At 45.4% G+C, this 25,342-nt stretch overlaps 1 pseudogene; it reads right to left on the bottom strand.

Annotated features, from left to right (window-relative positions):
• Positions 1-419: 419 nt before the first annotated feature.
• On the bottom strand, positions 420-17,908 carry LOC121750459 (annotated as a pseudogene).
• Between the last annotated feature and the right edge of the window lie 7,434 nt (positions 17,909-25,342).

The raw sequence follows: 25,342 nt of genomic DNA, 5'->3' as shown, positions 1-25,342 counted from the left end.
TTTCTTCAAAAAAAAAAGGAACCTAGGCCTCAATAAAGAATCCAACCAATCTATGTAGGTGGGAAGAATCTGTTGAGATTGAATGGCAATGTGTAGAGCTCCTCGTCTGCATAAGTTCAAACCCCACGCCGTATCAAAAACTGTAGATAATTACCTCGACCACAAACCAGCACGAATCTGCAAATCAATGCTGTCTGAAAATCAGCAAAAAAATAATCCATCATTTGCAGATAACACAACTAACAGTGTTCATTTCATTTAGTTTTTGTTTGCTTTTATATCATGTTTTGTAGTATAACAGGAATTCTCTCATTGTATTTGAACACAAACGCGGTCAAGACTAGTACAATACGACACTGAGGCACTCTGCATTGATCATAACAAGTTCATCTTGAAAGACAAAGCTAGCAAATACAGACCTTACCCAAAATTTGGCTTTCGTCTTCAATAATCGATCATCCTCTGTTCGTTTCTGTCAAACTCCAAAAAGCCCTTCTCTTCTAATGACAAATTCAAAGGAAGAATCCGGCAAATGAGGTGCAAACACAACCCTCAAGAATCTCCTGGTCTGCACATCATCATCTCCCACTCTATCCTCCTCTCTCCACATGAACAACCTTGTATTCTGATACATGATACTTGTAGCTGGGAAGAATGATAATTGTAACTGGGAAGAATGATACTTGTAGTTGGGAGGAATGATACTTATAGCTGGGAGGAATGATGTATCATTAATAATACATGACAAATGTAATGCTAATAAAGCTGACGTGTGCATGCAAGCATGCACACGAGTGTGTAGTTGAGAGTTAGTTGAGCTGAAATCAAGTTAGTTAGAGGCGGTTAGAGCTGTTAACTGTCGATTAGTTACACATTCAGCTATATAAGCTGATCTCTTCCTCATTTGTACTCATTCAATTCAAATATTAATGCAAAACTCTTCTCCTCTCAATCTATCTTCTCTCTCGCCGAGTTCTATTTGTATAGGTGCGATTCTGGTAGCCGTTCTCAGCTCCGGCAGCCCCAATTCTGCACCAAGTGGTATCAGTCGTAACGATCCTTCGCCTAGCATGGTGGAAACTCGCTCCGGCGACATGCGTCGCGTGGAGGAGATGCTAGCGGCCACCTTGGCTGACATCTCCGCAAAAGTCTCTGAATCGGATAGCGCAAGAGATACAAAGATGAAGGAGCTGCGCGAAGCAATCCTCGCTCTGCAGCTTCAACATACTGAGATTCTCAATCGATTTGTGCCGAATCCAACTGCTGCTACTGGAAATCAATTTGTTGGAGGTATTCCTCACAATCAATTTGGAGGAAATGGACCTCAACGCCAACCGTACTTCGCTACTCGCCAATCGAAGGTCGGATTCCCAATCTTCTCCGGCGAGGATCTGGCCGGCTGGATCCTTAGATGCGATGTCACGCCCGCATTTCCTAAGGATAGGAAGTACGGTGGACCGCGACTAGGGGAGGAATAAAGAAGCGGGGAAGAAAGGGGAGAACAAGAATACTTGACCCGAAACGTTTAATTAGAGGAAGTTCACTTCAAAACAAAGTACTGTAGCGACATTTCTAAAGTTAAAGTAAACAGAGTTTAAATGAAAACATTGTATCGGATTACAAAGCAGCGGAACAGACCAAGAGATAGATAATGCCGGGTATGACGACACGACACCATCCAAAAGGCAAAGTAAAAACACAATTTTGACTTTAATTGCTCAACATCCGTCATCCCCATCGTCGCTCAACCTGCACATTAAGAGAACAACATGCAGGGCTGAGTACTTATTGCACTCAGTGGACACACGCCAAAAACATAGTTTGTCATGCCATATCAGTGTAACCTTGGGGTTTTAAGTGTAAAGAAAATAACCAAGTACACTAAAACATATTTCATAAATTCGACTGCGCAGTCATTTTCAGATATTGCCACCCTTATTCCCACCATCATACACTATCTGATCCAACGGGTGACAAGGGGCGTGGCCACACCCCAGGTCAACTAGACCGGCCAACTTGCTCTCAGATGGCTCCCGATCTCGTGTACACTAGCCTGAGGGTTCGCAGCCCAACAGACCCGAATTCGATTAAACATATGTGGTAAACCACTTCAGATAGGTTTCAAAACAAAACAGTTGGCAAGACAAACAGTTCACCTCCATAAACATTTCCGGAACAGCGTCCGTAGTAAAAATAACCCACAAAATAGTAGGGTAGAAAAGCCCACCTCGATTGCTTAGCTTTTAAACAGTTTCCTTCTTCAACCACAATTTCCTCGTAAAAGATCACCCTTTTGAAAGATAAATAAGTATCATAATTAGAATCAGGAAAGACGGGGTTTAAACGACAATGCATGAATCCTACGTGGATGACTTCGACATCTAGCACGTTACACGTACGCACACTTAACAACATCTTATAAGTCAATCACACAAAAACACACGTCCGAAACACACCACGCGCGCACCCGACACGCATACAACGTACTCAAGACGCGCACACGACACACACGCAACACTCATACCCCCGGCATACCCTCACTGTGCAAACGGCTCACTTGGCTCGGAAAAGGTTCGGAAAAAGGATCGGCGTCTCGGCCTGGCTCGGTGTCTCGGCCGCCTGGCTCGGCACCTCGGCCGGCTGTCTCGCCGCCTGGCTCGGTGTCTCGGCCGACCGTCTCGGCTGCCTGGCTCGGTACCTCGGCCGACTGTCTCGGCCGCCTGGCTCGGCACCTCGGCCGACCGTCTCGGCCGCCTGGCTCGGCACCTCGGCCGACCGTCTCGGCCGCCTGGCTCGGCACCTCGGCCGACCGTCTCGGCCGCATGGCTCGGCACTGGCTCGGCGTCTGTCTCGGCATCTGGCTCGGCACCTGGCGCGGCACCTGTCTCGGCATTGGCTCGGCACCTGTCTCGGCATCTGGCTCGGCACCTGTCTCGGCATCTGGCTCGGCACCTGGCGCGGCACCTGTCTCGGCACTGGCTCGGCACCTGGCCCGACATCTGGCTCGGCGTCTCGGCCGCTGGCTCGATCACGTGCACACAAACTTTCCCCCAACCAACGATTCTCAAACCTTATACGACAATCACAACACACATTCCACAACCCAAAACACACCCGAAAACATGAGATCAAACCTTCAAAACTCCCCACAACACTGCCCTAGGCCGAACCCCAAAACTCTCGGCCAACACACACAAACCACCCGAACCAAACGCTGTTTTCCCCGAGCCATCTCTTGGCCAAACACACCCACATACATCACAAAGACCACACACTCAGATTCACACCCATTGCACATAAATACATCACCCAAAAACATACATCCATCAGAAAAGCGCAGTTCACTTACAAAAATCATAATAAAATCAACCGACACCCAATGAAGCTGAAATTTACACACCACGCAGAAGACACATCCAAGTTTATACAGTTAAAATTTCGTACCAAAAGGGGATCGTTTGCTCAGTCACAAAGGGGTCGGAACCCACTGTCAGTTACTACCAAAACATGCTCAACAACAACACATAACCACAAGTCCTATACAGCATCTAAACAACTCAAAAACGTCCTATATGCATGTGTTTTTGAAATTATCACGAGTTAGGGTCTTGGGTTACCTTTCCCGGAGAGTTCAACCGTAGTTCGAACGATTTACTTCCTCTTCCGACTCCGATTCACAACGAGAGAGCGTAACACCTTGAAGAATCCAAGTGGATGATGAGAGGGAGTGAATGAGGAAAGGTAAAAACCGAGAGGGGGAAGAAGAGGGAGCTTACCGGCGAGAGAACACTTCGAGAGAGAGATGAGAGATTGAGAGAGACCGAAGAGAGAAAAAGATTGGAACAAGGGGGAGGAATCGGTTAAGAGGGAGTGGGGGAGGTTGAGAAATTAGTGGGGAGAGAGGGAGGGTTTTCGAAAAAAAAAAAGAGAGAGAAGGAGGGAGGGATAATTAGTTAATTAGGAGAAATTTAATTCATGACTTAATTAATTAACCCCATTTGCAAAAAGCTTAGGTAAATAATATCACATCCACAACAATAATATAAATCAATTAAGATTTCCACACCATGTATTAAACAAGAAATTCACAATTCAAACCTTAAATAAAAGAAAACATCATTTTTTTTTTCGGATTTTACATTCCTCCCACCTTAAAAGAAAATTTCGTCCCGAAATTTGCCTAGATTACTCAAACAGTTCTGGAAACTTCTCTCTCATCCTATCTTCTGATTCCCATGTTGCTTCTTCGACTCCATGATTCCTCCACTGCACTTTCACCGAAGCAAATGACTTATTCCTCAATTCTTGCACCCTTCGATCCAAGATGGCCTCGGGCTTCTCCTCATAACTTAGATCGGGATTTAGGACCATCATCTCTTCTTGGTGAACTATGTGTGTGGGGTCAAACACGTACTTCCTCAATTGTGACACATGGAAGACGTTGTGCACATTTCCAAAGCTTGGTGGTAGGGCCAATCTATACGCTACCGCGCCGACTCTATCCAAGATCTCGTACGGACCGATAAATCGGGGTCTTAGCTTTCCTTTCACTCCAAAACGAGTTATTCCCTTAGAAGGGGAAACTTTCAGAAAGACCTTTTCTCCGACCTCGAATTGTAAATCGGTCCTTCGAACATCCGCATATGATTTCTGTCGATCCTGTGCCTCCTTGATCCTCCCACGAATTTGTCGGACAATCTCTATCATCTCCTTTATAGAGTCTGGTCCGAGAATTCTTCTCTCACCCACTTCATCCCAATAAAGTGGCGATCTACACTTCTTTCCATACAATGCCTCGTATGGAGCCATCTTGATAGTCGCTTGGTAACTATTGTTGTACGCGAACTCAACCAATGGCAACACTTCTTCCCAACCTACACCTCGATCTAGCACCACGGCTCGCAGCATATCCTCTAAGGCTTGAATCGTTCTCTCTGACTGCCCATCGGTTTGTGGGTGGAAGGCAGTACTAAAATTCAATTTAGTCCCCAACTCGCGCTGCAGGCTCGTCCAAAATCTAGAAGTAAATTTGGCATCGCGATCGGATGTAATTGTCGCTGGTACTCCATGCAGACGTATAACCTCCCGCACATATATCTTAGCCAACTGGTTGGATCCATAGGTAGCACGAACCGGTACAAAATGAGCAGATTTGGTGAGACGATCTATAACCACCCAAATCACAGTGTTTCCTCGCTGGGATCTTGGCAGTCCTATCACGAAGTCCATTGCAATATGTTCCCACTTCCATTCTGGAATTTCGAGGGGTTGCAATCTCCCATAGGGCCGTTGGTGTAGCGCCTTTACTTGTTGACATGCTAGGCATCTCTCCACAAAAGCTGCAACATGCTTTTTCATACCGTTCCACCAAAATTGCCTCTTCAAGTCTTGATACATCTTGGTGCTTCCTGGGTGTGCAGCGTATGGGGTTTCATGTGCTTCTCTCATGATTTCGATCCTCAAGCCTTCATCCTTAGGCACACACAACCTTCCCTTGTATGTGAGACCATTATCCGCTGCCTCACGAAAGTTTCCGGGTTCACCCGTCCTCACTTCCGAGCGAATCTTCTCTAGTAACGTATCTCGCCGTTGAGCTTCCACAATTCTGGCTCTTAAGTCGGATTCCATCACCAACGTGGCTACTATTCCTTCCACAGTCTCGGGCATTCTCACTACTTCCAACCGCATCTTACTGAACTCTTGGATTAGACTCTCCTCGGTAGTAAGAAAGGTGGCCAGCTGAGATTGAGACTTCCTACTAAGAGCATCGGCCACTACGTTTGCTTTTCCCGGATGGTAGTTTATACCACAATCGTAGTCCTTCACCAACTCGAGCCACCTACGCTGGCGCATGTTCAACTCCTTTTGCTCAAAGAAGTACTTTAGACTCTTATGGTCCGTGTATATCTCACAACGGACTCCATAGAGATGATGTCTCCAGATCTTCAGTGCATGTACCACGGCTGCCAGTTCTAAGTCATGTGTCGGATAGTTCAGCTCATGGGGCTTCAATTGTCTCGATGCATATGCAATCACTTTCCCCTTCTGCATAAGCACACATCCAAGTCCCACCTTCGACGCATCCGTATACACCGCATAGTCAGTCCCTGACTCCGGCACAGCTAGAATTGGTGCGGTGGTCAATTTCTCCTTCAACAACTGAAAGCTCGCCTCACATTCTGGTGTCCAATTCATCTTGACTCCCTTTTTCAGTTGTTGTGTCATTGGCCTTGCTATCTTCGAGAATCCCTCAATGAATCTTCGATAATAGCCTGCCAGTCCTAAGAAGCTTCGAATTTCATTTTGTGTAGAAGGTGACTTCCATTCCTGTACAGCTTCCACCTTGGCCGGGTCTACACGAATCCCATCTGAGGTTACTACATGTCCAAGAAAGTTCACTTCCTTGAGCCAAAACTCGCATTTACTGAACTTGGCATATAATTTCTCGTCCCTTAGAGTTGCTAGGACGGTTCTCAAGTGCTCTTTGTGCTCCTCCACGTTCTTCGAGTAAACGAGCACATCATCGATGAAAACTAGAACAAACCGATCCAAATACGGATGGAACACGCGGTTCATAAGGTCCATGAACACTGTCGGGGCGTTCGTCAGTCCAAAAGGCATCACAACGAACTCATAATGACCATACCTTGTTCGAAAAGCCGTATTGGGTACATCTTCTCGCCGAACCCTCAGCTGATGGTACCCAGACCTCAAATCCATCTTAGAGAAGACTCCTGCCCCTCGAAGTTGGTCAAACAAGTCGTCTATCCTTGGTAGTGGATACTTGTTCTTCAGCGTCAGTTTGTTTAGCTCTCGATAGTCGATGCACATCCTCATCGTTCCATCCTTTTTCTTTACAAACAACACTGGTGCTCCCCATGGCGACACGCTAGGTCTAATGAATCTCAATTCCAGTAGCTCTTGTAGTTGCACCTTAAGCTCCTCCAACTCTTTTGGCGCCATCCTATAAGGTGCTTTGGATATTGGTGCCGATCCGGGCTCCAGATCGATCGTGAATTCTACCTGCCTGTCGGGTGGGGGTCCCGGCAATGCATCGGGGAAGACATCGGGATATTCACTCACTATCGCCACATCTTCTATCTTCCTGTCTTTCTTCTCCTCCCCATTCAAATAAACAAGGTACGCTGGACATCCCTTCCTCATCATTGTAGTGGCTTGCAGCGCGGAGACAATGGACTTGCGTCGGTTCATTGAGATTCCGTAAAACTTCGTCGGCTCTTTTCCCGGGGTTTCAAACGAAATTTCCCTTTCTCTACAATGAAGGGTAACGTGGTTCTCCGCTAACCAATCCATACCCAAGATTATGTCTACGCTACCCATCGTCATTACTTGTAAATTATGAGCCAACAAACTGAGTTCACCTATTCCAAAGTTCTCACATGCACAAGATCGGGATATATCTATAGTCCCGCCTACCGGTGAGGTCACACTCATAGTGGGTTCGGTCTTAACAGTAGGTAATCCTAATGTATCCACACAAGAAGTTGATATAAAGGAATGCGATGCACCCGTATCAAACAAGACAACTATAGGCGTGTTGAGAAGGGTGCCCATACCTGCCAAGTTTCCTTGCCCAAAGGTTTCTTTCCCGTTTGCCGGCTGCTTCCCCTTCAAGGCGTAGGCTCTTGCTTGCGACGACAGTCCTTGGCGGCGTTGTTGCGGTTGAGGTGCAGGTAGTGCCTGAGATTGCGGACGGAAACCTAGCTGGTTCTGCCTCATTCCCATATTCTTACTCGGGCAATTTCGGAGGTAATGGCCACTTCCACCACAGTTGAAGCACCTGGGGTCCCGACACTCTCCGGTGTGATACTTGAAACACCTTCCACATTGAGGGTTCCTTGGCGGGAAGTTTGCCCTCGGGTGATAGGTATTCTGTCTCCCGCCATTGTAGGGTGGGTTCTTCATGTGTTGTGGCCTCTTGCCACCATACTGAGTTTGATCACCATCCCACCTCCTCTTCTCTTAATGACCTGACTGAGCTTGTAGGGGTGTCGCGTTTGTTGTCGCCACCACTTTTGGTTTAGGGAGTGCATCTTCCACGTCCAGTGCACAAGTCAAGATCTCCGAGTAGGAGAGTTCTCCTCGACAAGCCAATGCGGCCTTTATCTCATCCTTGAGCCCGGCCCGGAACTTCACCGCCCATTTCTCGTCGGTGTCCATCAACTCGGGCGCATATCGTGCCATCTGCGCGAGGGCTCGGTCGTACTTAGTTACAGTCATTCGGCCTTGGCTCAGCGTGTGGAATTCTACCACCTTGGCCCGTCTGTACGTCTTTGGGACATACTTGTTATCAATCTCCATTTTAAACTCCTCCCATGTTAACGCTTCCAAGCGTGCAGGATTCATAGTTCTTTGCCGAGTCTCCCACCAGTAATCGGCAGCACCTGATAGTTGAAAGGTGGCGCAAGCAATGCGCTCCCTATCTGTGCACTCCATGACCCTGAAAATACGCTCGAGGCCGCGTATCCACTCTTCAGCTTTTGATGGATCTCCTTGTCCATCGAATTTAGGGGGATTCTGCCTGGAGAACGTAACTATGAATCTTTCTTGCTGAGGCGGGGGTGGAGGTGGTGGTGGAGGTGGTGGTGGAGGTGGTGCCTCAGCGTTGGGTCCTTGTTGTGGGCGGCGTTCACGTCTTGGCGGCATTCTGATTCAAAATCCAAAAAGTGTTACTACAATTCTCATCCAAAATTACCACTTTCTCAAAATTTTCTCATAATCTTCAAGTAGTAAGATGCAACACATAGGATATATATCAAAATCAAATTCTCATTAAAAGAAAGGAGGTCAAACGTTGATTCCCAAGAGCAGATCGTACTAAAAACAAAACTAACAAGACATCAACTATTCTATTTCTAGACTACGACTCGATCATCCTCATCCATAGGCCCTTCCTCCGGGTCTTCGTCATCGTCCTCCTCGGAGTTCCCTTGCGGAGCCTCCTCGGGTTCCTCCTCATAGTCATCTTCAAACCCTTGCTCATCCTCGTACATACTCACGTACTTGTCCTGATACACGATCCCTTCTTGCACATCCTGTGGGGGCTGCTCCTCTCGAGAGTCTACCAGTGCACAATACACGGCCTTCCGAAAGCCAGCCATGTCGCCCACCATGTCATCGGTAACAGGCTCATGCCACGTGTACCTCCTCGCCGTTCTTTCAGCCCACTCCTTCCAGCTGTCAGGGAGCAATTCTATTAGCTTCTCAATGCCGTCATGCTCTGTCACTCCGAACTCCTGAGCTGCCCTCCAGAGGGTATCGAAGTGCGCTACGAACTCAATCAACGGTATGTGATCCTTCTTCCGGTACACTCTATACTCCCTGAGCACCCTCTGTGCCCTAAGTCTATCACGATCACTCCGTCGCGGGGTTCGGAACATACGCGCCATCTATAGAAAGACAGAAACAATCGCCTCGCATATAAAAATAGGGTGCATAACCGAAGAAGAGAGAGATATGTGTATGCAGACGTATCGCTGTTCTAACTCCAACCCGTTGGTGTTCAAAGGCCATAAGTCCTTATCTACTATAGGTACAAGAAGCACTAGTGAAATCCTATCACGTCTAAGTTCAAACATTCAAAAGGCCAACACATACTCACATAAAAGCTCACATCAACATTCACGTCACCATATCGTCACACATCAGTCACATGCTTTCATGTACATTCGACACACAATAACAGTTCATAATACACCATAACAGTTCATAATTCAAACAATTTCCACTTTTCACATCACTTTGTACCCTTCCACATGCATCAATATTTACTTACTTTCCAAAAATCATTTTCAAAACCCAAAATCACAATTTCCTCCACTTCCATATACTTTCCAAAAATTCAAAATTTTCATTACCGCATTTCAGGTTGAGTGCGATGAGTCGGATGTTGAGCCAATGACACTTTTGAAAACTTACTCAAAACAGAAAAAGACTCTTGGATCCAGAGCAGAAAGAAAACCTAGGCTCTGATACCACTCTGTCACGCCCGCATTTCCTAAGGATAGGAAGTACGGTGGACCGCGACTAGGGGAGGAATAAAGAAGCGGGGAAGAAAGGGGAGAACAAGAATACTTGACCCGAAACGTTTAATTAGAGGAAGTTCACTTCAAAACAAAGTACTGTAGCGACATTTCTAAAGTTAAAGTAAACAGAGTTTAAATGAAAACATTGTATCGGATTACAAAGCAGCGGAACAGACCAAGAGATAGATAATGCCGGGTATGACGACACGACACCATCCAAAAGGCAAAGTATAAACACAATTTTGACTTTAATTGCTCAACATCCGTCATCCCCATCGTCGCTCAACCTGCACATTAAGAGAACAACATGCAGGGCTGAGTACTTATTGCACTCAGTGGACACACGCCAAAGTCATAGTTTGTCATGCCATATCAGTGTAACCTTGGGGTTTTAAGTGTAAAGAAAATAACCAAGTACACTAAAACATATTTCATAAATTCGACTGCGCAGTCATTTTCAGATATTGCCACCCTTATTCCCACCATCATACACTATCTGATCCAACGGGTGACAAGGGGCGTGGCCACACCCCAGGTCAACTAGACCGGCCAACTTGCTCTCAGATGGCTCCCGATCTCGTGTACACTAGCCTGAGGGTTCGCAGCCCAACAGACCCGAATTCGATTAAACATATGTGGTAAACCACTTCAGATAGGTTTCAAAACAAAACAGTTGGCAAGACAAACAGTTCACCTCCATAAACATTTCCGGAACAGCGTCCGTAGTAAAAATAACCCACAAAATAGTAGGGTAGAAAAGCCCACCTCGATTGCTTAGCTTTTAAACAGTTTCCTTCTTCAACCACAATTTCCTCGTAAAAGATCACCCTTTTGAAAGATAAATAAGTATCATAATTAGAATCAGGAAAGACGGGGTTTAAACGACAATGCATGAATCCTACGTGGATGACTTCGACATCTAGCACGTTACACGTACGCACACTTAACAACATCTTATAAGTCAATCACACAAAAACACACGTCCGAAACACACCACGCACGCACCCGACACGCATACAACGTACTCAAGACGCGCACACGACACACACGCAACACTCATACCCCCGGCATACCCTCACTGTGCAAACGGCTCACTTGGCTCGGAAAAGGTTCGGAAAAAGGATCGGCGTCTCGGCCTGGCTCGGTGTCTCGGCCGCCTGGCTCGGCACCTCGGCCGGCTGTCTCGCCGCCTGGCTCGGTGTCTCGGCCGACCGTCTCGGCTGCCTGGCTCGGCACCTCGGCCGACTGTCTCGGCCGCCTGGCTCGGCACCTCGGCCGACCGTCTCGGCCGCCTGGCTCGGCACCTCGGCCGACCGTCTCGGCCGCGTGGCTCGGCACTGGCTCGGCGTCTGTCTCGGCATCTGGCTCGGCACCTGGCGCGGCACCTGTCTCGGCATTGGCTCGGCACCTGTCTCGGCATCTGGCTCGGCACCTGTCTCGGCATCTGGCTCGGCACCTGGCGCGGCACCTGTCTCGGCACTGGCTCGGCACCTGGCCCGACATCTGGCTCGGCGTCTCGGCCGCTGGCTCGATCACGTGCACACAAACTTTCCCCCAACCAACGATTCTCAAACCTTATACGACAATCACAACACACATTCCACAACCCAAAACACACCCGAAAACATGAGATCAAACCTTCAAAACTCCCCACAACACTGCCCTAGGCCGAACCCCAAAACTCTCGGCCAACACACACAAACCACCCGAACCAAACGCTGTTTTCCCCGAGCCATCTCTTGGCCAAACACACCCACATACATCACAAAGACCACACACTCAGATTCACACCCATTGCACATAAATACATCACCCAAAAACATACATCCATCAGAAAAGCGCAGTTCACTTACAAAAATCATAATAAAATCAACCGACACCCAATGAAGCTGAAATTTACACACCACGCAGAAGACACATCCAAGTTTATACAGTTAAAATTTCGTACCAAAAGGGGATCGTTTGCTCAGTCACAAAGGGGTCGGAACCCACTGTCAGTTACTACCAAAACATGCTCAACAACAACACATAACCACAAGTCCTATACAACATCTAAACAACTCAAAAACGTCCTATATGCATGTGTTTTCGAAATTATCACGAGTTAGGGTCTTGGGTTACCTTTCCCGGAGAGTTCAACCGTAGTTCGAACGATTTACTTCCTCTTCCGACTCCGATTCACAACGAGAGAGCGTAACACCTTGAAGAATCCAAGTGGATGATGAGAGGGAGTGAATGAGGAAAGGTAAAAACCGAGAGGGGGAAGAAGAGGGAGCTTACCGGCGAGAGAACACTTCGAGAGAGAGATGAGAGATTGAGAGAGACCGAAGAGAGAAAAAGATTGGAACAAGGGGGAGGAATCGGTTAAGAGGGAGTGGGGGAGGTTGAGAAATTAGTGGGGAGAGAGGGAGGGTTTTCGAAAAAAAAAAAGAGAGAGAAGGAGGGAGGGATAATTAGTTAATTAGGAGAAATTTAATTCATGACTTAATTAATTAACCCCATTTGCAAAAAGCTTAGGTAAATAATATCACATCCAAAACAATAATATAAATCAATTAAGATTTCCACACCATGTATTAAACAAGAAATTCACAATTCAAACCTTAAATAAAAGAAAACATCATTTTTTTTTCGGATTTTACATGCGATCATTTCTTCACCGTCGATCTAACGCCGGAGGAATCTAAGGTGCGTTTAGCTGTGATCAATTTTGAGGGCCGAGCACTGCAGTGGTTCCAGAATTGGTCGAGGTATCAGGATCATGCTATGGCTACTCCTTGGCCTCTATTTCTGCAAGCACTTGAAGGAAGATTTGGCGATCAACTCCTTGGCAATCCTATGACCGAGCTGCTCGCTCTAAAACAAACAGGTTCCTTCTCTGAATACCATGACCGCTTTGAATTACTCTTAGGTCGTGTGTCTATCTCTGAATCTTACGCTGTGAGTCACTTCATCAATGGCTTGAAACCTTATGTGCAAAAAGCTGTGAGAATGTTTATGCCTCAAACACTTGTGCATGCTTATGCTTTAGCTCGTTTGCAAGACATGTCTACACCGGTTAAGGAAGGAATTAATCAGCCTAGTAGACGATTTAACACTTTTGAGGCTAGACCTTCACAAGCACACAATTCTGCTCCCTTGCTCCCTACTCCTATCACTCCTGCTTTTAAATCTAAACGACTACTCACTGAAGAAGAAATGGCAGATAAGAGAGCTCGAGGTGTGTGTTATGGTTGTGATGAGAAATTTGAAAGAGGCCATAGGTGTGCTAGGAAACAGCTTTATTTGCTTGAGATAGATGATGGTATGCATGCTGTTGATTGTGAATCTGAGGAAATTACTGAGGAATTAGGTGAAGATGAGAATCCTTTAATCTCAATTCATGCTATAAATGGTTCCTCTGCCAGAGGCTTTCGAACTATGAGAGTTACAGGGAGATTTGGGAGAAAAGCTCTGCATATTTTGATAGATTCGGGTAGTACTCATAACTTTCTCGATTTGCAAACAGCTAAGAAGTTGGGATTGTCACTCACTGGAGTGAATCCTGTTTATGTGGATGTGGCGGATGGTAATCGATTGGAATGTAAATCGATGTGTAAAGGCTTGAATTGGTCACTGAGGGGTACTACCTTTGTTACTGATGTACTTCTCTTACCTTTGGGAAGTTGTGATATGGTTTTGGGAATCCAATGGTTAGAGGACTCTAGGCGACATTCAATGGAACTTCAAAAACTTAACCATGGATTTTACACTGAATGGCAGAAGACATGTGCTCAGAGGAGGGCATAATGAACATCTGGTACAAGTTGCTTCAGAAAAGGCAATGAATAAAATTCTGAGTCAGGGTGGAGGAGTTCAATTATGTTGTATTCAGATGGATAATGAAGGACATTCTGAGCTCTTTGCTGTGCAAAGTAATGAAGAACAACAGCAAACCCCTCAAGCTATTCAAACATTTCTAGATGAGCATCACTCTGTATTTGCAGAGCCAACCACACTGCCCCCTATGAGGTCTCACAACCACACGATATCTTTAATACCAGATGCTCCTACAGTGAACTCCAGACCCTACAGACATTCTGCTCTCCAGAAAAATATTATTGAAAAGCAAGTGGCTGATCTATTACAGCAAGGTTTTATTCAACCTAGCTCAAGTCCCTTCTCTTCTCCGGTAGTGCTTGTAAAGAAAAAAGATGGCACTTGGAGAATGTGTGTGGATTATAGGAGGCTTAACAAACTCACTATCAAAGATAAGTACCCCATTCCTCTCATTGATGAACTATTGGAAGAACTTAGAGGGGCTACAATCTTCTCAAAAATCGACTTAAGAGCTGGTTATCATCAGATTAGAATGGAGGCTCAAGACATTCCTAAAACTGCCTTCAAGACACATGATGGACACTATGAATTTGTTGTCATGCCTTTTGGTCTCACAAATGCTCCAGCTACATTTCAGAGCTTGATGAATGACATATTTAGACCATTCTTAAGGAAATTTGTGTTGGTCTTCTTCGATGATATCTTAGTCTATAGCAAAGACTTAGATTCTCATCTACAGCAGCTTCAATTGGTCTTCCAGAAATTACATGAGAATTCCTTGTTTGCTAAAGCTAGCAAATGTGAGTTTGCCAAATCTCAGATAGAATATTTGGGACATATAATCTCTAAAGATGGGGTTTCTACTGATCCAAAAAAGGTCCAAGCTATGCAAGAGTGGCCTACACCTACGGATGTTTCTAAATTACGGGGCTTCCTTGGTCTTACTGGATATTACAGGAAATTTGTGAGGAATTATGGGATCATATGTAAACCCCTTACAGATCTTCTACGCAAAGATGCCTTTCATTGGGATGCCACTGCTGATGAAGCTTTTCTGGCATTAAAACAAGCTATGGTCTCCCCACCGGTGTTGGCTCTACCTGATTTTTCTAGGCCTTTTGTGATAGAAACTGATGCTTGTAGCTATGGTATTGGTGCCGTGCTCATGCAAGATAACCATCCTATTGCTTTCATAAGCAAGGCACTTTCACCCAAAAATAGAGCCCTCTCGGCTTATGACAAGGAACTCTTGGCTATTGTGTTTGCTGTCACCTATTGGAGTCACTATCTGAGTTTAATGCCATTTGAAGTAAGAACTGATCACAAAACATTGAGCCACCTGATGAAACAGAAGCTAACTACCTCGGGTCAGCTCAATTGGCTCTCTAAACTAATGGCTTTTGATTTTGAAATCACCTACAAGAAAGGTGTTGAAAATGTGGTTGCTGATGCATTATCTAGAGTGCATTCCTCTGAAATATTGTGTATGGCTATTACTACAGTGGCTACCGATATCTACCCATTGATTCAAGCTTTATGGAAGACTGATCCAGCGTTACAACTCATCATTAAGGAGTTACAATTGAATCCTACATCAGCATCTAAGTATTCCTGGATGGGAGATCAACTAAGAAGAAAAGGGCGTTTGGTAGTAGGCAATGATGAGGCTCTTCGTTTAAAAATCATCAACCTATTTCATAACTTTAGCTGTGGTGGGCATTCAGGAGTCCTTGCTACATATAAAACATTATCTGCTCTATTTTACTGGTCTAATATGGAGAAACAAATCAGGAATTTCATACGAGAGTGCGATACATGCCAACGTTTTAAATATGATAACAGTGCCTCACCAGGGCTGCTACAACCATTGCCTATTCCTGAAGCCGTATGGTCACAAGTCAGCCTTGACTTCATTGAAGCCTCCCATTATCCCGAGGGAAATCAACTATACTAGTCGTGGTAGATCGGCTTACTAAATATGTTCATTTCATGCCACTCACTCATCCATATTCTGCTCTATCAGTAGCTCAGGCTTTCCTTGATCAAGTGTTTAAGCTCCATGGTCTACCGACCATTCTCATCAGTGACCGAGATAAAGTTTTCCTCAGCCAATTTTGGTCCGATTTCTTCAAATTGCAGGGTGTAGAACTCCATATGTCTACTGCTTATCACCCTCAATCCGACGGCCAAACTGAAGTAGTGAACCGGTGCCTTGAGACTTACTTGCGATGTATGTGTGGAGATCAACCTGCGAACTGGAGTAAATGGCTAAGCTTAGCTGAATTTTGGTATAACACATCATTTCACTCGGCCATTGAGACTACTCCCTTTGAAGCTTTATACGGGTATCCACCTCCACTTCACATTCCCTATTTCAGAGGTGATTCAACAGTACATGATGTAAACGAGAACCTTTTGGCCAGAGAAGCTATGATGGAGGTGCTTAAATTCCATTTGGGCAGAGCCCAACGTCGCATGAAACAACAACACGACAAGCACCGATCGGACCGACGTTTTGCTATAGGTGATTGGGTGTATTTGAAGCTTCAGCCTTATCGTCAAAATACCTTGCGTGATAGACAATTTCACAAGCTCAGTCCTCGTTTGTTTGGACCTTTCAAGATCATCGACAAGTTTGGGGAGGTGGCGTATAAACTAGCCTTGCCGGCTGATGCGAAAATCCACCTTGTTTTTCACGTCTCTCAATTAAAAAAGAAGGTAGGTCCTCTATCGCAACTTCACGGCACTCTCCCAGTCATTGGTAACTCTACCTTTCTGGAACCAGTTCAAATTCTTGATCGTCGATTAGTAAAAAGGGGGAATCAACCGGCTACTCAAGTCTTGATCCATTGGTCCAACTCTTTTCCGGAAGATGCAACATGGGAATTCTTGCACGATATTCAAGAGAGATTTCCTCAATTCCAACCTTGAGGGCAAGGTTATTTGAGGGGGGGGACGTTTGATACATGATACTTGTAGCTGGGAAGAATGATACTTGTAACTGGGAAGAATGATACTTGTAGTTGGGAGGAATGATACTTATAGCTGGGAGGAATGATGTATCATTAATAATACATGATAAATGTAATGCTAATAAAGCTGACGTGTGCATGCAAGCATGCACACGAGTGTGTAGTTGAGAGTTAGTTGAGCTGAAATCAAGTTAGTTAGAGGCGGTTAGAGCTGTTAACTGTCGATTAGTTACACATTCAGCTATATAAGCTGATCTCTTCCTCATTTGTACTCATTCAATTCAAATATTAATGCAAAACTCTTCTCCTCTCAATCTATCTTCCCTCTCGCCGAGTTCTATTTGTATAGGTGCGATTCCGGTAGCCGTTCTCAGCTCCGGCAGCCCCAATTCTGCACCATATTCACACAATTCGCCCACGACAACCCCAAAGCCGCGCAGACCTTCCTCCCCAAAGTGCACAAAGACACAGGATTCCCTACCCTAAGATTATCACAAGACTCTATTACATCCGTCATTTGGTTCGTCAGCACAACGGCAACCCGAATTTCCGTGCATAGAATATCAATTTGGATGATATCTTGAAGAACAAGCCCGATCACCGCTTCAATTCGGGTGCGGTGTTGTCAAACTCCCCACGGAACAATGCCGCTACGGAGTCGATTACAATAAGCTTGATGTTCGATTTGGGGATGAGAATATCTAAGCGAGGCAATACGTCGAACAGGTGGTCGACGGAGTGTAGGGGCTCGATGAAAATCCCATCGACAGGGTTATGGGGGGAGTGGGGTCTGTGAAATAATAGCTGGTTGATGCGGCGGAAGGGGAATGGGAATTCGGAGTGGAGATAGAGGGAGGCGGCGGCGAGGCCTCCGTCGGAAATTGGGAGCTGTGCGGCGAGAAGGAGCTGAAGGGCAAGCTGTGTTTTTCCGGAGCCGCTCTCGGCGACGATTTCGGTGATGCTCTCGCAAGGAATGCCGCCGTGGAGGAGGCGATCGAGGATGGGGCAACCGAGGGTGAGCTTGGCGGTTTGGGCGGGAAGAGGGCGTCACAGGAGCTCTTCCGGTCTCATTTGTTAGAGCATCTCCAATGGCGGACGTCAGGTCGGACGTCCGCGACGGGCGACCGGGACGTCCGCCATTGTGGCGTCGAAGGTCGGATACGGACGTCCTGTGAGGACGTCGGGTGTCCTCGGACGTGCGGGCGACGGGCGGGCGGACGCCCGCCATTGTGGAGTGGGTCGGACGTCCGGTAATTAATTTTTTTTTTAAACTCTATATATACGGCTCGTTGAACTTCATTTCATTCGCACCACTTGTGTTAACAAGTTTCTCTCTTCTTTTGCTACAAATTTCATTTCTACTTAATGGAGAACGATAGGAACTCCCCTGCCACGAGCGAGTCGCAGACTCCGGCGTTTCCCATCGACCTGGAGGGAAACGTTAGCGGAAATGCGACAACAGTTCCGAAAATGTCGGGGATGGGTGGAATGGGTGGGATGATGTCCCCTTACATGTACAATTGGATGAGTGGGATGGGTGGTATGATGCCCAGGGCTGCGGGGATGGGGGGCATGACCCCAAAGATGATGATGCCGGGGATGGGGATGGGGGGCATGACCCCAAATATGATGATGCCGGGGCCGGGGATGGGGATGGGGGGCATGACCCCAAATATGATGGGGATGGGTGGGATGATGCCGGGGATGATGACGGGGATGATGCCGGGGGAGGGGATGGCAGGGGCCCACAAGCGGACGATGTCTATCGGCCAGTTATCGATATGCTGTCTACTGATACCCCCTCCACTTATGTTCCGGAGACTCAGTTCACCGACTTGGAAACTTTCTCTTTAGAGGAGTTGGGACTATCTCCAGTCAGGGAGACTCCAGGCAGGGGGAAGGGACGTGTCAAGGGCAAGGGGAAGCCCTAGGCTCTTCCTCGCGAACGGTGGCAGAGGAGGAGGATGAGGATGAGACGGGAAAGAGGACGGTATGGAGCCCGTGGGAAAATGTCGCGCTTGCGAAGGCCTGGGTTTCAGTAGTTGAGGATCCCTATGTCGGTGCCAACCAACATATTGACAGACTGTGGTATCGCATCGCTGAAGCCTACCACACACACAAACCGGCTGGGGCGAAGCGTCGCGTTCCCGAACAGTGCCGGAAATAGTGGGAGCGGTTGAGGCCTAAGCTTAGTCGATTTGCGGGCCTCTACCAAAACAATCTCTGCCAGGCAAGCAGCGGTATGTCCGAGGAGGATGTCCGGAACCGTGCCTTTGCTCAGTACCCCGATAGAGCCTTGAAGTTCAAACAATTCGATCAGTGGGAGGCCTTTCTCGTGGTGAAGGATTCCCCAAAGTTTTGTGGGGGAGTCGAATCGGGCTGGGCGAAGCGGACGAAGATCAACGCTTCTGGTGAATACAGCAGCAGTGCCGGTTCGCACGAGCTCCCAGAAGCCGACGAAGTGTCCCCGCTACCTCAATCAGACTCTCGCCGCCGCCGTCGCCTGGTTGGGCAAAAGGCTGCGCAGCGGATGGCTAGGGGAAGCAGCAGCGGGTCGTTCGAGGTCCAATCGGAAGCCCCTGCTCCCCCAGAAGATATCGACCGACTCGCCCGCGCGCAGTTAACGACTAGCTTGGTCCGGACCATTCATAGGTGGCATAGCACGACCGATCCGGTGTACAAGAGGATGTTGAAGGATGTCATCGATGGATGTCGGCGCGATTTGGGGATGCCACCCATTGGAGATGATGGCGCCGAGATTAGCGGCGGGGACGACGGGGCCGGCACGGGCCACGGGGCTGGCACGGGCGACGGGGGCGGCACGGGCGACGAGGACAGCGCGGAGTGAGCCGGGGATATTGGACTATGTATTTTTCTTTTTTTGAATGACTATGCATTTTGCTTTTTTTCTAACTATGTTTTTTTATGTTTTATGACTATGTATTTTTGCCCTTATTTTGCTTTCTCGTATTCCGTGTCAAAATTATAATTCCGTTTTTACGTAATTACATTATAGTGATTTTTTTAATTGCGGGAAGTCCTAGTGGGAATGGCGATGGGAAGGGCGGATTGTGCAGGGGATGTCCTAGTGACGTGGCAGTGGGATGGGAAGTCCTAGTGACGTGGCAGGAGGTGTTTTTGGAATGTCCTAGTGGATGTCCGAGTGGGACATCCGCCCACTGGAGATGCTCTTAGGTTATTTTTGAAAACAACGAAAATAATCTGTAATTAAATGGACATTTTTATTCCAAATATGTACAATTGCATTATTATGCCAAATTATGTTAAAATTTTAAATTTTTGTCTATATTTGGAACGGTGTTCAGAAAATTAAGAAAACAGTGGAGAAAAATATAATAAAAAAACCTAAATAGTATATCCAAGTTATTTTGAAAGAAATTTTCAAATCAAGATACAGTAAAATAAAAGGACAAAATGAATCATACTGAGAAAAATGAAAATATAGCGAAATTTGGGTCTTGTAAGTTATGGGCTGTAAAATTGGAAATCTAATGCGTTGGGTGGACTGTGGAATGGAATATATTTTTTGTGCCTGCTAATAATTTATTTATACTAAACTTCATTTGATTTCTATCAATTACAACAAATTTTGAATTTTCAAGTTAGGAATTGGTAGGGATTTCTCTCTTTATTCCTCACGGCTAAGACAAAATTTAGCGACCCAATCTTCAATACAAGCTATACATAATTTTTGAGATAATCCCTTTGATAAATTATTTAAAAACAATACATGAGGAGGGTGATTTGTACAGGAATTCATAATTATCTATCACTCGTGATTCTTAGAGCATTAGCAATGGGCGCCCTTAGGCGCGCCCTAAGGCGGCTATGCACCGTCACGTCATCATTTTTATCCTCATACCCTCTCACCTGCAATGGGGCGCTCTAAGGCGCGCCCTATGCATTTTCTTTTATTTGAATATTTAAATAACTACAAAAATTAGGAAAAAACTTCATTTCATTTATAAAAATTAATACATTACAATACGAATTAAAAAAATACGCAAACTCAGCGACGGCGGTTACGGACCCACACTTCTTCAATCATGTCGTTCATGAGCTGAGCATGGTCTTATTGGTTGCGCATTGAGGCCTGTCTAGATAGAACCTCATTGAAGCCCGTCGGTAATCCTCTAGCGGTGGGCGCGGTCTCCGTGCCGGACGAGCTAGATGCACCTTCATCATCGTTCCAATCGGTGATGCTCTCACCTTCATGCTCGACTATCATGTTGTGCATGATTATGCACGCATACATGACATCGGCAATGACTTCCTTGAACCAGAGACGAGCCGACCATTTCACTATTGCCTACCGTCCTTGGAGTACACCAAATGCCCGCTCGACATCCTTCCGCGCCGCCTCCTGCTTGTGCGCAAATAAAACCCTCTTCTCACCAATTGGGCAGCTGTTCACAAAAACAGGCCACCATGGGTATATGCCATCGGCCAAGTAGTACCCCATGTGGTATTGACGCCTGTTGGCAGTGAACTCGATGGCCGGGCCGTTGCCATTACATTGCTCGGTGAAGAGGGTGGACGAGTTGAGGACGTTGATGTCGTTGTTCGATCCGACTACACCGAAGTAAGCATGCCAGATCTAGAGCCGATAGTCAGCGACGGCTTCGAGGATCATCGTCGGGTGGCTGCCCTTGTATCCACTAGTGAATTGGCCTCTCCACACCTTCGGACAATTCTTCCACTCCCAGTGCATACAGTCGATGCTCTCTAGTATCCCAGGAAAGTCGTGCACCGTCTCGTGCATCTTCATTAGGCCCTGGCAATCAACAGCAGTCGGCCTGCGCAAATATGTGTCCCCGTAGGCTTCCACAATTCCCCTAAAAAATCTCTTCAGGCACTCCCGGCCTGTTGTCTCCCCAACGTGGAGGTACTCGTCGAAAATGTCCGTCGTAGTGCCGTAGGCCAACTGACGGAGTGTAGCCGTGCACTTTTGCAACGGTGTAAGGCCGGGTCTTCCGACGCCATCTTCCTGATACATCATGTATTAATCACGTGACTCCAACGTCCGGACAATGCTGAGAAAAAGGTAACGCGGCATTCTAAACCGGCGGCGGAAAACAGTCGGGCCCTACCGTGGTTGCTCGGCAAAATAGTCTGCAACCAGACGTTGGTGACCTACCGCGTGGTCGCGTCAGACAACCGTCCGACGTCGAATAGGCCTGTGGATCCGCTCCGCCGCCTCCTCGCGCTGCAGTTCGGCTAAGCATTCCGCCATGGCCTCTTCAACGGCTGCATCTAAGGCATCCCCGATCGGACTACCTTCCTCCGAGGAACTAGTGGTGTCGTCGTCGTGGTTCATTTTGGTATGTAAAAGAGGTAGAAATGTGAGAGATGAGAGAAATGAGAGAGGCGAGATGTTCGTATGAACAAGTGAATGAGAAACGAGGTTTAAATAGACAAGATTCGGAAATAAAAAATAAAAAGCGTGTGTCAACGTCCGTGTCTATCTTCCGCAGAGCCCACAATGGTGCCCGATGGCGCGGACGATGGCCTATCATCCGCGCTTCTTCCGTACCCGAAGCTTAGGGCGTGGGCGTAGGGCGTGCCATCGTCCGGGCACTCACAATAGAGCCATCGGGCGCGCCTGAGGACGATGGCACGCATCGGGCGTGCCATCGGGCGCCCCATTGTTGGTGCTCTTATAAATTAATACGAACTACAGTTCCATTTTGTAATCTCAACAGAATTATATGTGTTGATGATAAAAATATTTATATAATTTATTTATATATATAAACAATCATCTAAGTATAACTTAAAAAATATATTCATATTATTTTATATATAAAATTATACTTCCTCTGTCTCCTAAAATAGGAACATTTAAAACGTTATAGGTTTTAATTCAAACCGTCCGACGTCGAATAGGCCTGTGGATCCGCTCCGCCGCCGCCGCCGCAGTTCGGCTAAGCATTCCGCCATGGCCTCTTCAACGGCTGCATCTAAGGCATCCCCGATCGGACTACCTTCCTCCGAAGAACTAGTGGTGTCGTCGTCGTGGTTCATTTTGGTATGTAAAAGTGGTAGAAATGTGAGAGATGAGAGAAATGAGAGAGGCGAGATGTTCGTATGAATAAGTGAATGAGAAACGAGGTTTAAATAGACAAGATTCGGAAAAAAAAATCAAAAACGCGTGTCATCGTCCGTGTCTATCTTCCGCGGAGCCCACAATGGTGCCCGATGGCGCGGACGATGGCCTATCATCCGCGCTTCTTTCGTACCCGAAGCTTAGGGCGTGGGCGTAGGTAGGGCGTGCCATCGTCCGGGCACCCACAATAGAGCCATCGGGCGCGCCTGAGGACGATGGCACGCATCGGGCGTGCCATCGGGCGCCCCATTGTGGGTGCTCTTATAAATTAATACGAACTACAGTTCCATTTTGTAATCTCAATAGAATTATACTTGTTGATGATAAAATATTTATATAATTTATTTATATATATAAACAATCATCTAAGTATAACTTAAAAAATATATTCATATTATTTTATATATAAAATTATACTTCCTTCGTCTCCTAAAATAGGAACATTTAAAACGTTATAGGTTTTAATTCAAAATTGATAATGCTAAGAGATAGGTTAAAACAAAGGTGTGCTATTGGTAAATAAGTATGAACTTATTAAAGAGAAAGAAGTTTTCTACAATGAAAAGTTTTTATTTTTAAGGAATAAATTAAAAAGGAAAGAGTTTTTATTTTTAAGAACAAAGAGTGTATTATCAGTTAAGTTAAAATGATGGTATGGTCAATAAGTGTACGTTATGTATCCATAAATTAAATATACTTATTATTTATAATAATAATAATAATAATAATAATAATAATAATAATAATGCATATAAGTGTTTGAATAAATAAGTTGGAATGAATTTTAGATTTTTAGTAACGGCCAAAATGGTCCTAAACATATGACGATTTTATAATTTTGGTCGTAAATATTATGTTTTGAATTATTACATCACATATATTTAAACTCGGCTAGAATTAGTCCATTTTGGATGACATCGTTTAAAATTGATGGCCAACAACAAGATTAGGAATTTTGATTAGATTATAGGCATAAATAAAAATATTTAATTTTTTTTCTTATTTTTTAAGGTAAATTATTTTTTACTCTCTCTCGACACTCTCGTCTCTCCTTCACTCAATGATCTCCAATGGAAGAAGCAAGGGCGGTGCACCTTAAATCCACCCTCCCCTCCGCTATTGGCAGCCATTGAGTCCCCTCTCTGCCACGCCTATCAAATCACCCCCAATTCTTCCTTCCTCCTCATGTAGGGATGTCAATCGGGTCGGCCCATCGGGTTTCGGGCCGGCCCTACTCGGGTTGCGGGTCAATCGGGTGCGGGCTAATCGGGTTGTGAATTTTTTCGGGTTGTAAAAGTTCAACCCTAACCCTAAAAGCTCGGGTTTCGGGCTAGCCCAGCGGGTTAATCGGGTTGCTACTGATAAGATTTACATGCAATCAATCCAATAAATAACGATGAAAATTAGTTATATTCATAAAATGAAAAATATTTAATTATGATACATTTGAGATATATGGTCAAACTCAATCATAAACATGATCAAATACTAATATTTGAGATATTTCGATAAATTTTAATGCATGTTGTAGAAATTTAAATATTTTTTTAAGTGAATTTGAAGTTTTTAATTTATTTATCAATTATTATATTAATAAAAATTCAATATATAATTTGTATATTTAATATAAAATTGAAAGTTATTTTTTTAGTTATCTATATTATAAAATTAATCAATAAAATGTCGAATTATGAGTAAAAAATAGAATAATAGAAATTTTATCGGGTTTTCGGGCCAGCCCATCGGGTTTTCGGGTCTAGCCCTAACGGGTCGCGGGTTAATCGGGTGCGGGCTAATCGGGTTTTAATTTTATCGGGCTAGAAATTTCCAACCCTAACCCTATAAATTTGGCGGGCTATTCGGGTCAGCCCACGGGTTGCGGGCTACATTGACATCCCTATCCTCATGCCCTCTTGGTCCACCTCGCCTCTAGAGAATTGGCTTTTAATGACACTTGAAAATGCGAGCAGGAATATGTTTTTATTACACTTTATCTATAATCATACCTTGTGTGAGTGTGATGACAGTAGATGTAAGAATAGGTAACGTGTAATAATACACATTTTATTACCACACTCATAAATGTCAAGAAAAACAAAATCTCATGTCACTTAAAAGTGCAAGGATATGATCAATGTGACCACACCCATTACTAAATCTAAATATTTACAAAATCCCTCCTACAAATATTAATAATTACATTTTCACCTACAAATATCCGTAATTTATAGTTTTAACCTTCGTATATGAAAAAATTATCTTTTCACCCTTCAAATATTTAAATTGCATTATTTGATTTTAATAAATCTAAATGTATATAATTACATCCATTTTCCAACGTACTATCACTTCCCTATGAAATTTAGCATGACTTCAAA

Source organism: Salvia splendens, chromosome 10 (assembly GCF_004379255.2).
Source record: "Salvia splendens isolate huo1 chromosome 10, SspV2, whole genome shotgun sequence".
Classification (NCBI taxonomy): Eukaryota; Viridiplantae; Streptophyta; class Magnoliopsida; order Lamiales; family Lamiaceae; genus Salvia; species Salvia splendens.
The sequence above is the reverse complement of the archived record's forward strand: the minus strand, read 5'-3'. Positions and strand labels throughout refer to the sequence as shown.